Here is a 14,969-nt window from a genome sequence, read left to right on the forward strand (position 1 = left end):
CACACTGCCACGTATGCACCTATGCAACAATCTTGCATGTTTTTCACATGTACCCCAAAACCTAAAATGCAATTAAAAAAAAAAAAAGTACCGTTCTAGAAACAGAGGTGTTAAGGTGAGCAAGTTGGGGTGAGGTCTATCTTTTCGTGGCATTTATTTTCTAATGAGGGAAAACTGACAGTAACTCAGTAGAGAAATGCATATGCAGAAAATAGCGAGTGGTTATGAAAATGAAGTAAGGTTCCATGATAGAGGGAAGCTGGGGGACTCTGAGGGCCTCCTTAAAGAGTGTGCATTTTAATTATTACAACCAACTGCCCCAAAACTGGGGCCACTAGTCACAAGGGGGAGCTCTGAGAGAAAGTATGAATGAATTTCTAAGAAGTAAACCATCATCATTAGAAATCGAATTTGAAGAGCATACCACTAAGAATGGAATCCTTGTGCCCTGCAGCAGTTAATCCAGCTTCCAAAAGCAGCTCTTTCCTACTGCTATAAGTGTTTAAACACTGGGAGAGTCTACCTCCATAATTTTTTTTAAAGTATTAGGACTTCATTTTTTAAAAGATGTTATCTTATGTGGCAGTTGCATATTTATGACTCAAAAGAATAATTGGCTTGAACTCACCACATGATATGAAAGCCCAATTTAACAATCTTTTGAGTGGAATTAAAGTTCTGTTCTCTTCAATGGACTTGGTAAAACCTGCTAATCAACCAGACTTCCAGTCAAGGTATATAGTCACATATAATAATTTGACAAAATACACCATTAGGAAAGTGATTTTGCAGAACGAAACTGTATTGCTTGTCAATGCTGCATACTTTGATGTTTAGTATTGAACAACATCTCCAGAGAATCTGGACCCATGGACAGATCACACACTTCTTGCTATTACTGAAATTGCAGAAATAGTACTGAAGTATTTGGCTATACTCATATATATGCATTTTTTGAAACTTTTTTTCACATGTATGTTGTTGTTATTGTTGTTTTGAGACAGAGTCTCCCTCTGCCGCCAGGCTGAAGTGCAGTGGCACGATCTCAGCTCATTGCAACCTTCAACTCCCTGGTTCAAGTGAGTCTCCTGCCTCAGCCTCCTGAGTAGCTGGGATTATAGGCACACACCACCACGCCCAGCTAATTTTTGTATTTTTAGTAAAGACGGGGTTTCACCATGTTGGCCAGGATGATCTTGATCTCCTGACCTCATGATCCGCCCACCTTGGCCTCCCAAAGTGCTGGGATTACAGGCATGAGCCACCACCCTCGGCCTCACATGTATTTTTAATCTGAACTAGATTTTATAGGTATAAGATGAAAAGAAAAAAAAGTAGCAGGCAATGGGTATATTATACACTATTTGGGTGATGGCTACACTAAAAGCCCAGACTTTACCACTACATAATGTATTTATGTGACAAAATTACACTTGTACTCCTTACATTTATGCCAAAAGAGTAGCCGAATCACAAATTCACACGTAGTTAATATGCCCCTCCAAAAGTCCATTTTTCTTTGATTAACCTGAACATCTTTATAGACTCTGGGTAATGGAAATTCTTGGGTTTTTCCAATTAACAGTGTCTTGGGCTCTTACAATCACAACAGTCTTCTTTCAGGTTAAATATTTCTTCTCTTGAAGGATCCACTCCTTACTAAGAATAAGGTTAAACTGAATGTTTATTTAAACATTCAGTCTTTTCGAGTTTCTTTACTCTTCGCAAAATAGTGGTTGGATATATGAGAACTTGTTGTGTCCTGGTAGTGTTGAGGGCAGAAGGTGGTAACTGACTGTGGTTGTATGTTATCTGGTGTCCACTGAGAATAGCTGTCTGGCCTCACTCCTGGGAATTCTGCTGGCATCTGCTGTGAAGTCTGTAGTTGCTTTAATCTGTAGTCTGTTCTCTTTGGTTTGGCTTCGTTCTGTCTGTCCCTGGTGCTGTCTTCTCTCTCAAGAATTGGCTGTTTCTCCTGTTGAATTCCCATCTGGACACTGCGGTTCTTGGCTACAAGGCAGTCACTTCACCCCTGCAGTGGTGAGATCCTATTGGCCACCATCAGCTACTCTTTTAGTACAAGGAGGCGAAATGCCATACCAAACAATCCCACAGTCTTGGTAGCTTAACACAGCAAAGATTTATTTCTCACCCACACCTGCATAGGCTGGCAAGAGGACTTTGCTCTATTCAGTCATTCATGGGTCCATGCTCCTCCTATATAGCCAGCCCTCTGTCTCCTAAGGCCTGGAGTCCTCCATTGGCCTCCGATCTGTGGCTGACAAGAGGATGTTAACTTAAGACCCATCTTTATGGTGCTTCCACAGGCTGTTGAAATATATCCTCTAAGTCAATGGTCTTCAAACTGGGGACACATGCCTAAGGTGTTGAGAGAAAGGCTGACGCATAGTCTGCTTATCTGGCACAGGATGGGAGTTACTGGAAGACCATGCTTCATGCTCAAAGCAAGGAAGACCTCTTTGAAGCACCAGAACTAGACCAGACTTGCTGGCTCTAGCTGCAGCCTTTTCCTCTAACTGTTTACTCAGTGTATCTAAAGTAGAGCATGTTCTATACCTCCCAAGGAAATGCCAAACCACCACAGCTATAGATCATCTGCTTGATGCTTCACTTCCTTTTCACCCCCCACATCCCTAAGCACATGCTTCTTTGTTTAAACACTCAATAAACAGTGTAGGTCTCCAGTGCTGAGGGCCTTCCCGTCCTCCTACTTGCATCGGCCCCCCTGGGAGCCCACCTTTATGCACTCTTACTTTTGTCTCTTAATGTCTTTGTCTCCACCAACCCTTGTTACTTCTTAGGTTGTGTCTGGGCTGGTTCCCCAACATAAGGAATACAGGAGCATGATTTTAAGAAACTGAATTTCCAGAATCTTCATGTATATTTTTTCTTAAAACTGATTTGCCTGAGAGCACTCCTGGTTCTTCTTTCCCACCTCTTTTTACACAAATGCCTTTCTCTACTTTTAAAAAGAAAAAGAAATGGCTTTCATTTCAGATCTTACTATGGGAAAATCCTCCATGACTCCAAAGAAAAATATTCAAAATATTGATGTCAGTGAAGCTTCTTTTAATAAAGAAACCATAAACTCATTATGTAGATCCTCATATCTTTCTCTGTGTTAAGACATTTTTCTGTTAAAGTTGAAGTGATGACTTAGAAATGAGTTATTTTGCCCCATGTCCATATTCCAAATTAATATGTATTGTACCTTAAAACAGCTGGAGTGCTAACTACCTTCATTGGAAGATTTATCTCATCTATTCCCTGACTGTTGTCAAAGAACATGCTACAGAAAAAGTCTGGTGAAAACAAAGTGAAGAGCGTGTTGCTAAGAACCTAACATCTTATGTTATCCAGAAGAAAGTCCCAAGACTTGATTTATCTTAGATTTCCATGTGAGTTGTGAGCATGAGTATTAACAAGCTTTTTTGAACTGAAAAATGAAATCAGAACTTTTCTGAACATTTTTTTAAATTTGGCTCATTGGTTTGACAATAAGGATTGACTTTACCAATTAAGTTTTTATGGTGAACATTTTGTATTAATTTAATGAACTAAATCTGCTCCTCTTGTGTTCTGATTGAAGCTTGTAATATGATAAAGACATTTTAATAGAAAAATAGTATTGACCGAACTATAATGAATTAATATTTTACTTTTCCCAGCCTTCATTTGTATATCAGGTAAAGCACGGTGCCTGTAAGTGAAAGAGTAATAGGCATAATGAATAGTTATTTGAAAAGTCTTAGTAAGGCCTTTTAGTTTTACTTCTAGGAAATTGACATGAATCATTCTAATGACTGGGTAACAAATCATTTTGCAAATAGTATGTTTCCAGTTCTTTGCTTTAAGGAAAACTGAAGGAGGACATAACCAAGCAACTAGTTGATTGATGATAAAAAGTAATTTTTAATGTAGAATCACTGTTTTTTGGCACCTATGAGAAAGGAATTCAAGTAATAGAGGGATATTGTTATAACAAACCTCCTTTTATTCTCATCTACGTATTTATATGAACAAAATTTAGATGTTAGGCAGGATAGGTTAGAGTATGCTGTGGAAACAACCCCTGTAATATTAATGATTAAAAACAAAACTCAGAAGTTAATTTCTTGGTCATGCGAAGCCTGTTACGATCAGGACACTTGCTTCCAAGCAGTAACTCATAGATCCAGGTTGTGTCCTACCTGCAGAACACGGGGCTTCCAATGCTGCTATGGCACTAGAGATCTGTTAAGTTCCTGGGTTTAGGAAGCAACACGTGGCACTTCCACTTGCATGTCATTGGCTGGAATGAGTCACATGACCTAACCTAACTGAAAGGAAGTCCAGGAAGTCTTCTGCTTTGTGTGCTCAGGAAGGAGAGGATAACTGACTACAATTAGCACTAGCAATCTCTACTAGAATTTCTCAGCATGTATACGTACAAAAAAAGAGAGAACAGAATTGATGCATACTAGCAATTTTTAATTAATACTAATTAATTTTTATCTATGATACATCCATTTCATTAAGAGATCCATTTGCTATCATTTTAGTTTGACATATACTAATCTTATTTTAATCTCTGTACCATATTTATCTTGTTCTGATCAATTGCATACTAACAATAATTGAAATGACAACTCAACATAGAAGAAAATGTATAATACATAGAGCCTATGTTCACAGAGACTTCTTAAAAAATAATTTAAATTTATATACATATTTTTACTGCAGCAAAATATGACAAGGTAATGAATAAAATATTTCACAAATAAAAGTATATTTCAATAGGATAAAATTCTGTGGGGAGTTGGAATGGAATTACAAGATTGAAAGAAAGTAATATCTCTGACTGCTGAAGAGGTTGTGTGTATTTCTATTTTAAAATAGATTATGATAGAATTCAAATTGTTGTAGTGTCTCCAGTCAAAGGAACTTAGGCTTCTTGAGAAAGTGGCTGATTCGAGGTCTATGGTAGGAAAACACAACATGAAACTGGAATATCTTGTGATGGCAGAAAATAAGGAGGTGCTCACAAAAAGATGGGGCATATCTGAAGAGTACAGGGACAACCTGAAGGAGCTCCCCAATGGAAAAGTGGGAACAACTGGAGCAAAAAAAATTATAATACTGGATTATTATAAATATGGATATTTATCATCTGGGTTATAATCCATGTATCCATACTGATGTAAACAATTGAATGAGTGAATGAATGAATAAATGAATGAATGAAAAGGAGAGAAGTAACAGTTCTTCTCTACATTAGAATTCCAATTAATAGAGAAACTAATAGAGAAACAAAAATCTCTATTAGGAAAACACAACAATAATAATTGTTGCTGGCAAGATCTACCAGTTGGTGCTAAAGTTAATGGGTGAATGTTTGAGGAAAAACAGTATTTGCATAACCTTAGAGTATTTCCCCCAAGATAATCACTAATTACAAAGGGAAAGTAATAACTTTACATTAGAGAAACTTCTTTAATCAAGGGATCAAGGTTAACAGAAGCAGTAATAAGCCACATCAGCATCATGTACCCCCTGGTATGATGCATTGAGAAGGTCACATGACTTCTTTGGTATCTTCCCCAATATGCATAATCTAAATTTAATTATGAAAAAACGTTAGACAAATCCAAGTTGAGGGACATTCCACAAAATACATGATCACTTCAAAAATGTTCAGGTCATGAAAGATAAGGAAAGATTGAGGAAATCAAGGATTGGAGGACACTAAAGAGACATAACAACTACATGCAAGTTGAAATCCTAAATTGGATCCTTGACAGAAAATGGGCATCATGGGGAAATGGGAAAGTGAAGTCTGGGTTTAATTTATAGTATTGTGCCAGTATCAGTTTCTTTGTTTTGATGATTGTACCATGGTTTTGTGTGATGTACCATTAGAAGAAGCCAAGGGAGGCTAGGCTGTACAGGAACTTTCTGGACTATGTTGGCAATTTTTCTATAAACCTAAAATCATTTCAATATAAAAAGTTAACATTTTGCTATGATATTAGGTTCCATTGGATATATTAAAATGGTGGCAAGACACTTATTTTTAAACATCATTAGTAATAATATTCTGAAAATTGCATCCTAATTATAAAAAATGTTGGCTGTCCACTTAGAAATTCGTGAAGCGATATGCTTTCTTTCACAATTCTAAATTTGTAGGTAAGCCAAAAAGTTTGAGGACTGCTGCTCTATGACATTTTTTCTCTCCTGTCTCAGATGAGAAGCAGGGCAAAACCCTGTGTGTCTCCAGCCTACCTAACACACCATCCGCTTTAGGATTAGGACCCAGACACGTCTTGCTCTAGGCCACGCTGGCTTCCATCTGCTGCTCTCTTTTCTCAGCAGTCTTCTTTTGTGTCACTTCCTTGTCTCATCAGAACTTCTAATTCTCATACTCCTGCTTATGCCCTACAACCTTATGCCTTAGTATTAATAGGGTATGGCAGGGAAAAACTCACTTAGTTTCCGTTTTATTCTTAGAGAAGAAAAATTGGGAGACATTTCCAAAATGGCATGTACATCAGAATTTTTATTGCCAACATTTATAAGAAATTTTGTAGGGATTATCGAGATACATGGTTGAAATATTTAGTCCCTCTTTCCCCACCTTTCAAAATAAGGATTTAGAGCAGGGGTTGGCAGGGCCAAATCCAGCCTGCAGCCCATCTTGAAACTAAAGTTATTGGAACACTGCCATCCCCATTCACTCACATACTGTGCATGACTGCTTTCATGCTTCCATGACAGAGCTGAGTGGTTGCAACAGAGACTGAATGGCCTGTAAAGCCTAAAATATTTACTTTCCGGACCTTTGCAGGAAGTTTGCCAACCTTTGATTTAGAAAGTGAAAACCTAAATGGGGAAGTCTTACATACTTTAACGTATCTTAGCAAGCACTGTTATGTTAATGTATATGGGCAGCACTTAAAATATATTAATAAGCAATTCTGATCAGTAAACATTTATTTAGATCCTACTGTGACCCAGAAAGTGTCCTGTACTCTGAGGCTATAAATACTGATAACACCCCATCTCTTCCCTCATAGAACTCAGTCTCGGGGGAGAGGAATATGTAAATAATAAGTGCAATACAATGTGACATAAATAATATCAAGAGGAAGAGAATCAGAGAAAAAGGGAAGGGGACTGATTATTCTGTTAGAAGTAAAGAAGGGCTTAGCAAGCAATATGTGTTAAATTGTAGGAAATGTTAGAAAAAACAGCTTTCTTTAATATTTTTTGAGTTAGAAAGCAAGTTTTTAGCTTGAGGTCAGAATATTTTTAGAGAAAAATTTTAAAATGTGCCTAAATCTGAAATTCTGGATTTAAAAAAGTGAAAATCCACATGTGCCTATAATACCTAATGATGAATTCTAATCGCAGAAGAATGCCAATAACTAAGACCACAAAATGAGCCCAATGTATACCGGTGACCTTCTTTACTCAGAGTTAATTAACACAAGCACTTGTTTCTTGCAGAGCACTTTGCTGTAATTTAGAACAAATTAAGGGAAAAAATCATTCAAGTGCTGTTTTCTGCACACCATGAAGTAAGCGTGATGGACCAAACTTAACTCATTTAAAATATTATCATCCATTTCTTGTAATTATGAACAGCAACACCATCTTTTTTCTTCAAAAAAAAGACATCCTGATCTATGCTGTTTTCAACTTGTTTCCTGTACCTCTATTTATTAATGGAAATTGATTTTTCAAGATTAATATAAAATGTGTTTCCGTTTCTCCCGTTAAGTCTCTTACGTATATTAGATTTGAGGTATATGTTCCTGGATATTTTTCCAATAAACATTTCTAATATAATACAGCAAATTGTTAAAGGACCATTTTTGATGTTTTTTTTTCTGCCCCTCCCCAACCCTGAAATTGTGCCTTTATTGTTTCCACACAGTGGTTTGTGAATTAACTTGAGCTCCTTGTGTCCCTACTTCTAAGAGATTATTTAAACTTTACTCTTTACCTTCTTAGAATATAGAGCACGGTAGGAACTGGAAACCCAACTCCTAGATTTAGGAATCAGTGGGTTTTTGCCCCTGTAGACATCAGAACTAGAGGGAGGGAGAGAGAGAGAACCTGAAGGCAGAACAAGGAAAAACTCACAGAAGGAAATTGGGAGGAGTGGAAACATAACAAGAAATGTTGCCTCAGTGAGTCACCAAGGGCTTTGGAGTTCCTGGTCCAAAATGTGGTTCTGTGGAGGCTGAGGATAAACTTGTTCAAGACAGAGCATGTGTTATTAGATGTAGTGTTCACCCAAGCCACTGGCATGGGCAGTCCTCAAGCAAGGGCTCCTCTGATCAGACAAGGAATTGTTTCCTTCTCTTTTACTCCAGATGACATCTAAAGGTGCAAAAGAAAACCAGTCTCTGCACACTACCTAACAAAGGGTGCATCTGAACCAAGCAGAGCCTCCTGACCACAGGGAAGGACCAGACAGTTTGGTGAAACTGGTGCTCAAGGTAGAAATTCCCTGCGGTCACTGCTGCAACTTACACTAAACATTCCAAGAGAAGTGAAGGGAGAAAAGAGAAATGTTGAGCAAGAAGGTCTACTTGCTTATGCATTGCTTTAGAAGATAATCTGTAATGGCATATTAATAAGTGAAGTTAATGTTACACTTAAATAATAACCTATATTTGTTACAAAATGTAGTTTCATGGATGATTGCCATTATAATTATCATGTTATTGTCATTACTCATATTTGCATTTGAATCACTCTTATCTGACTTATTTGGTCAGGAAATCAAAAAAGTTAAAGGAAGGAATCATAAGAATTGTTTTAACATTAGTTTAAACATTTTATTTTCTATTAGAAGATATAAACATACGTTTATCCACTAATCTTTTGGTGTGGGGACAATATCATTCCTTTTAATATTCCTTCCTGCTGGTTTTATGCATAAAGCATATCTATAGGTGTTGTTCACAATCTCCAGTTTTTAGTAAATGAAAATGAAACCCTGTCTCTGCAAAAAAAAAAAAAAAAAAAAAAATCTGAAAAAGTTAGCAGAGTGTGGTGGTGCATGCCTGCAGTACCAGCTACTTGGGAGGCTGAGGTGGGAGGAGGCTGAGCCTGGGGAGACTAAGACTGCAGTGAGCTGTGATCGCACCACTGCACTCCAGCATGGGCGACAGAGTGAGAGCCTGTCTCAAAAATAAAGATAGCTGTGGACCAATTTGAGTGCAAGCCCTAAATTTATATAATTTGTAGTTGTCTTGCTCAATAATAGCTCACTGCAATGTCAAACTCCTGGACTCTAGCAAGCCTCCCGAGTAGCTGGGCCTGCTGGCACACACCACCATGTCCAGCTTATTATTTAAAAAAAACTTTTTAGAGACGGGGGTCTCACTATGCCCAGGCTGGTCTCAAACTCCTGGCCTCAAGCAGTCCTCCCTCCTTACCCTGGTAAAGTGCTGGGATTGTAGGCATGAACCATTGCACCTGGCCCTATTTTATGTTTTATAATTAAACTATAAAGTTACAATATCTAGTACAATTGGCATTAATGGATTTGGGAACAAACACAACCAACTGATGCTAAGAATATGAAGGAACCCATGGGTGGAGCAGCCTGGATGACCTTATTTCACAGGTAGCTTGGCTGATCCCATGGCGTAGGTAAGTGGAAAGCTACAGCTTCAGCTGTTCCTGTTTGAGAATTATTTCCCATACAGGAAGTAAGACTTTCCCTCAGAACTGAACTCTGAAATCCACACAGAATAGATCTGAGCATAAATAAGCAAGAAAGAGAGAAAATAGGTCCCCAGTGCACCCGTCAGATTGGAACTTGATTTAACATGTCTGAAAAAGGAAATCAAGGAGGTGCTGAGGAAGGGGTAGGAAGAGAAACAGTCCCCTGTGGAAGCAGGCTCAGAGGCAGGTGTCCTCAGCAGATTTGGGAGAAGGAACTTGCACTTCCAAAGCCAAGGCTCCTAGGGATGTGGCTAAATGACTGTAGGGTTCCAAGGGCATCCCTGTGGTGAGGTGGATACATTATTAGGTTATCTGCTGTAAGCACAACTTCCTTTGTTTCATTTCCATGTTCACCAAAAATCTGTGGTTAGGATTTAGGTCCTTCGTGTAGGTGTGTCTGGCATTAAGAGAAAGTCTGACTCCAACTTTGAGTATATTAGACCCTTAGAAGGATCTAATAATTTCCAAGGGTTTTTAGGGAACAGGTGGTGTTTGGTTACATGAGTAAATTTCTTAGTGATTTCTGAGATTTTGGTGCAGCCATCACCCAAGCAGTGTACACTGTACCCAATGTGTAGTCTTTTACCTCTCACCCCCTTCCCATCCTTCTTCCTGAGTCCCCAAAGTCCGTTGTATCGTTCTTACGCCTTTGTGTCCTCATAGCTTAGCTTCCACTTATGAGTGTGAACATACAGTGTTTGGTTTTCCATTCCTGAGTAACTTCACTTAGAATAATGGTCTCCAGTCCCACCCAGGTCACTGTGAATGCCATTATTTCATTCCTTTTTATGGCCGATTAGTATTCCATGATATGTATATACTACAATTTCTTTATCCACTTGTCGATTGATGAGTATTTCAGCTGGTTCCACATTTTTGCAATTGTGAATTGTGCTGCTATAAACATGTGTGTGCAAGTATCTTTTTTGTATAATGACATCTTTTCCTCTGAGTAGACACCCAGTAGTGGAATTGCTGGATCGAATGGTAGTTCTACTTTTAGTTCTTTAAGGAGTCTCCACACTGTTTTCCACAGTGGTTGTACTAGTTTACATTCCCACCAGCAGTGTAAAAGTGTTCCCTTTTCACCACATCCCCACTAACATCTATTTTTTTTATTATTATGCCCATTCTTGCATGAGTAAAGTGGTACCATATTATGGTTTCAATTTGCATTTCCCTGATCATTAGCGACGTTGAGCATTTTCTCATGTTTCTCGGCCATTTGTGTATCATGTATCAGTATCTTCTTTTGAGAATTTTCTATTCATATCCTTAGTCCACTTTTTGGCGGGATCATTTGTTTTTTTCTTGCTAATTTGTTTGAGTTCCTTGTAGATTCTGAATATTAGTCCTTTGTCAGATGTATATATTATGAAGATTTTCTCCCATTCTGTAGGTTATCTGTTTACTTTGCTGATTGCTTCTTTTGCTGTGCAGAAGCTCTTTAGTTTAATTAAGTCTCATCTATTTATCTTTGTTTTTGTTGCATTTGGTTTTGGGTTCTTGGTCATGAAGTCTTTGCCTAAGTCAATGTCTAGAAGGGTTTTTCCATGTTATCTTCCAGAATGTTTATGGTTTCAAGTCTTAGATGTAAGTCCTTGATTCATCTTGACTTGATTTTTGTATAAGGTGAGAGATGAGGATCCAATTTCATTCTTCTACATGTGGCTTGCCAATTATCCCTGCACCATATGGTGAGTAGAGTGTCCTTTCCCCATTTTACTTTCTTTTTTTTTGTTTGCTTTGCTGAAGATCAGTTGTCTATAAGTATTGTAAGTATTGGTACTATTTCTGAGTTCTCTATTCTGTTCCATTGGTCTATGTGACTATTTTTTTACCAATATCATGCTGTTTTGGTGACTATGGCCTTATAGTGTAGTTTGAAGTCAGGTAATGTGATGCTTCCAGATTTGTTAGTCTTGCTTTGGCTATGTGGGTTCTTTTTTGGTTCCATATGAATTTTAAGATTGTTTTTTCTAGTTCTGTGACAAATAATAGTGGTATTTTGATAGGAATTGCATTGAATTTGTAGATTGCTTTTGGCAGTCTGGTCATTTTCACAATATTGATGCTACCCATCCATGAGCATGGGATGTGTTTCCATTTGTTTGATTCATGTATGCTTTTTTCAGCAGTGTTTTGTAGTTTTCCTTACAGAGGTCTTTCACCTCCTTGGTTAGGTATATTCCTAAACATTTTATTTCTGCTAGTAAATTAATAAACCGACATTGTGATGTCCTCCTCAGTCTCCTATATGATTTTGTTGGGGCAGTGACCGCTCTGGAACATTGCTATAGGAGATGCACAGGTGTGGGCAGTCTCATCAGAAAGGGGATCTAGACCTGAGGAACTTGTCCTGGTGCAGTGATTCCACAACAAGGACACCAGGCTTTCTTAGATGGAAGAACAATTGTATATCGGCATTACAACATCTACCTCAGTTTTTGTAGGTGTTTCTGATTGAGCCAAAGCATGGCATCCCCTGGTCCAGAAAACAGTGTGTTTCTGTGGCTTGAAACCAGGAACCAGGCCTGAGACATAATGGTGATCTTCAAGTTCCAGCAGATCTCCACACAAGTCCTCCTTTTCTTTGAAGACAACTAGGCTACTTCCACCAGCTCTCATCTCTCTTACTTCATGGTAGTATTTGAGGGATCACAAATCTATTTCAAGTACAGTTTTACAGATGACAAAAGCAAGACTTAGAAATATTCTTAGATTTTACCAGTAATACCTGGCTAATTTGTGGCACTATATGATAACTAATCAAATGATTCCCAATTCTGATCCGGGTGGCCTGTAGCCTGAGTGTCCCCAGAGCACTGCAAGAAAGGAGGAGGTTAAGAGGAATGTAGGTTGTGGTAGACCAGGGATAATGAAAGAGGCTATGCTATCAGACCATAAAAATCAGGGAAAGGCAAATAGGCTTCTCATCTGACTCAGATGGCTTGAAAGGTGAGATATACTTGTAATTATGCACTGGAACCCAAATAGTTCTGTGGAATAGGATAGAAGCCCCAAGGAGAGCTCTGAAAGTGGGGAATTGAGGGAAGGGAGTACAGAAGGGAGAATCAGGAACCCCAGAGGAGATACACAGAATGCCTAACAAAGAATTAAATGCAAAGTTCCCCATTTGATTTTACTGATGGATCTTAGGAATGGCAAAACTTCCTCCTATGGTCCTGGATAGTAGCAAGAAGTGGGTTGCATCTGTTTTGCTCCGTGTTTCTAGAGACTGATGCATTCTTATAAAAAGCTAGTGAGTTGCATCCAACCTGATCAATGATATAAACAAACAGCCCTGCAAATCACCTAACCCCAGGAAAAAAGATAAATTTAAAAGAGTCTTTTTTTCAGTAGTAATGACTGGAAAGTAGAAAAATGTGAACTATACGATCATTGAGTTTAGATTCCAATTGGTCACATGTATATAAAATACAAATGCCAAGCCTTTTAGCATCAGTTTTATTCCCCCGTCCTCACTCCCAGTCCTGGGGTGCTGGCTATTCCTCCAAAGCCACACTCCACCCTTCTTCACCCTGCTCTGTGCCTCAGATGATGTCCTTTGGTGTCCTTGCCCTCTAGTTTCAGTTAGATCCAGCCCAGTGGGGGGATGGGAAAGGAGATTTGAAAGTGGAAAATAAGAAAGGTTGGAGATTTGGTTTCCCATAGCTCCCTCCTTGCCTTGCTGGAACCTAACACTGGCCACATTCCTCCACCGGGACCACAGTGCCAGTCACCTGCTCCTCTCCATAGCGTCAATGTCTTCCAGATCCAGGAACAGCAAACACACTGCCTCTTTAGGCCTGGGGTGGTGAAGGCTCCCTGCTACATGGAGTTAGTGGGGCAGGGGTAGTTCATCATCCCTTGTTACTTCCCTTAACCTGCTCATACCTTTATAAATACAGTAATCCCTTTATTAAACTCTCTGCAGTGACTACTCCAAGTGAGTCACCCATTTCCTGCAGAGCCCCTACTGATACAGCAAGCTTGCAAACATGGAACATGCTTTTGATATTGGAATGGGTCACTATTTAGCCATCTTTTTTTCTCCAGCTTTCCATTTCATTTTTGTGGGAAGCTTTTCCAACACAACAACATAAAATTCCAATTAAACACATGTTCAGCCCTGCTAGACTCTGAGAGCAAGCATAGTAAATCATTCCCAAGTAAGCCATTCTTGATCTAAAATAAGAGTGGACACTAAAAAAAAGGTTATTATAAGCCCAAACTGCTAAATTATACTTTCATGACTGAACACAACTGTAATCCATATTATTATTTTAAATTACACTATAAAAAGCAGTCATTTATCGCCTTTCCAAAACACAGTGATAATATATTACCAAATTATCAAGGGTTCTTTATTAAATCTCTTGAATTTGATTTATAATACACGAGGTAGCTTATCCTTGAGAAAGATCTACTAAAAGGTATACTTAGTCTTAAAGTGAGTGAAATGAAATTTCCCTCTAATCAGCTGCCAGAAGCTTCCGCTTCAGTGCTTTGTTGATACTGGTGTCAGCAGGACATTAAAAGCTTGAAGCTTTTTACGTTTGATCAAATACCAACATTATGCTGAAGTAGTATTAATTCATAGAGTAAAGCTTCCAGAACCTCTCCAGCTCTCCTTCATCCTTCCTCCCCCTACCAAAAAGTTTGCATCAAATCAGGGGTTCAGGGACAAATGCTGGTTTTTCAGTGCTTTCATGTACACAAAACCACTCTAGAACCCAAGGGAGAGAAAAGCACTAAAATACACTTTTCTAAAAATGCCAGTCACTTCTAAGAAAGGGGAAAGTAACTGGTGTTGAAAAATAAGCAGGTGACCTGGTTATTATTCTCATCTTATAATGAGAAATGGAGCACCAGAAAAGGTCAGGAATTTGCCCCAAACTTTCAGCTAGTGTTTGGGGAAGCTGGGATCCTTGTCAATCAGATCATATTACTACAGTCCCTTCCTGAACAAAATCTCTCAACAAAGAAATAGGAAGCCTCCAAGGTTAAAGAAAAAAATCATTTTTTTCCACAACTTTAATTCTTGGAAAATAAGAGTTAGCACCATTATTTTTAACAGGTATACAGGTAAAAGGAAAGGAACTGGAAAAATTCATTACTGACATGGAGGAATGCATGTGCATCTGGGAAAGGGGGCAGATACAAGAAGGATCATTTTGGTTTGTTTGAAAATCACGTATCAGGGCACTGAGGAAACAGAAGTT

The 14,969-nt window shown here is 38.5% G+C and overlaps 1 protein-coding gene across 3 annotated transcripts in view; it reads left to right on the forward strand.

Annotated features, from left to right (window-relative positions):
- The window catches only part of PLA2R1 (phospholipase A2 receptor 1), a 141,617-nt gene extending 129,443 nt beyond the window's left edge, over nucleotides 1-12,174 (forward strand). Inside the window, exons 31-32 of one of the 3 annotated variants that reach the window (XR_010344594.1) lie at nucleotides 3,243-3,419; nucleotides 8,382-12,174. The gene's annotated coding sequence lies outside the window, so the exon portion shown is untranslated. The other 2 variants (XM_012454839.3, XM_012454837.3) reach the window with 2 other exon arrangements.
- Nucleotides 12,175-14,969: the final 2,795 nt, after the last annotated feature.

This window comes from Aotus nancymaae, unplaced genomic scaffold (genome assembly GCF_030222135.1).
Source record: "Aotus nancymaae isolate 86718 unplaced genomic scaffold, 86718_ANA_hifiasm-v0.15.2.pri h1tg000029l, whole genome shotgun sequence".
NCBI classification, from domain to species: Eukaryota; Metazoa; Chordata; class Mammalia; order Primates; family Aotidae; genus Aotus; species Aotus nancymaae.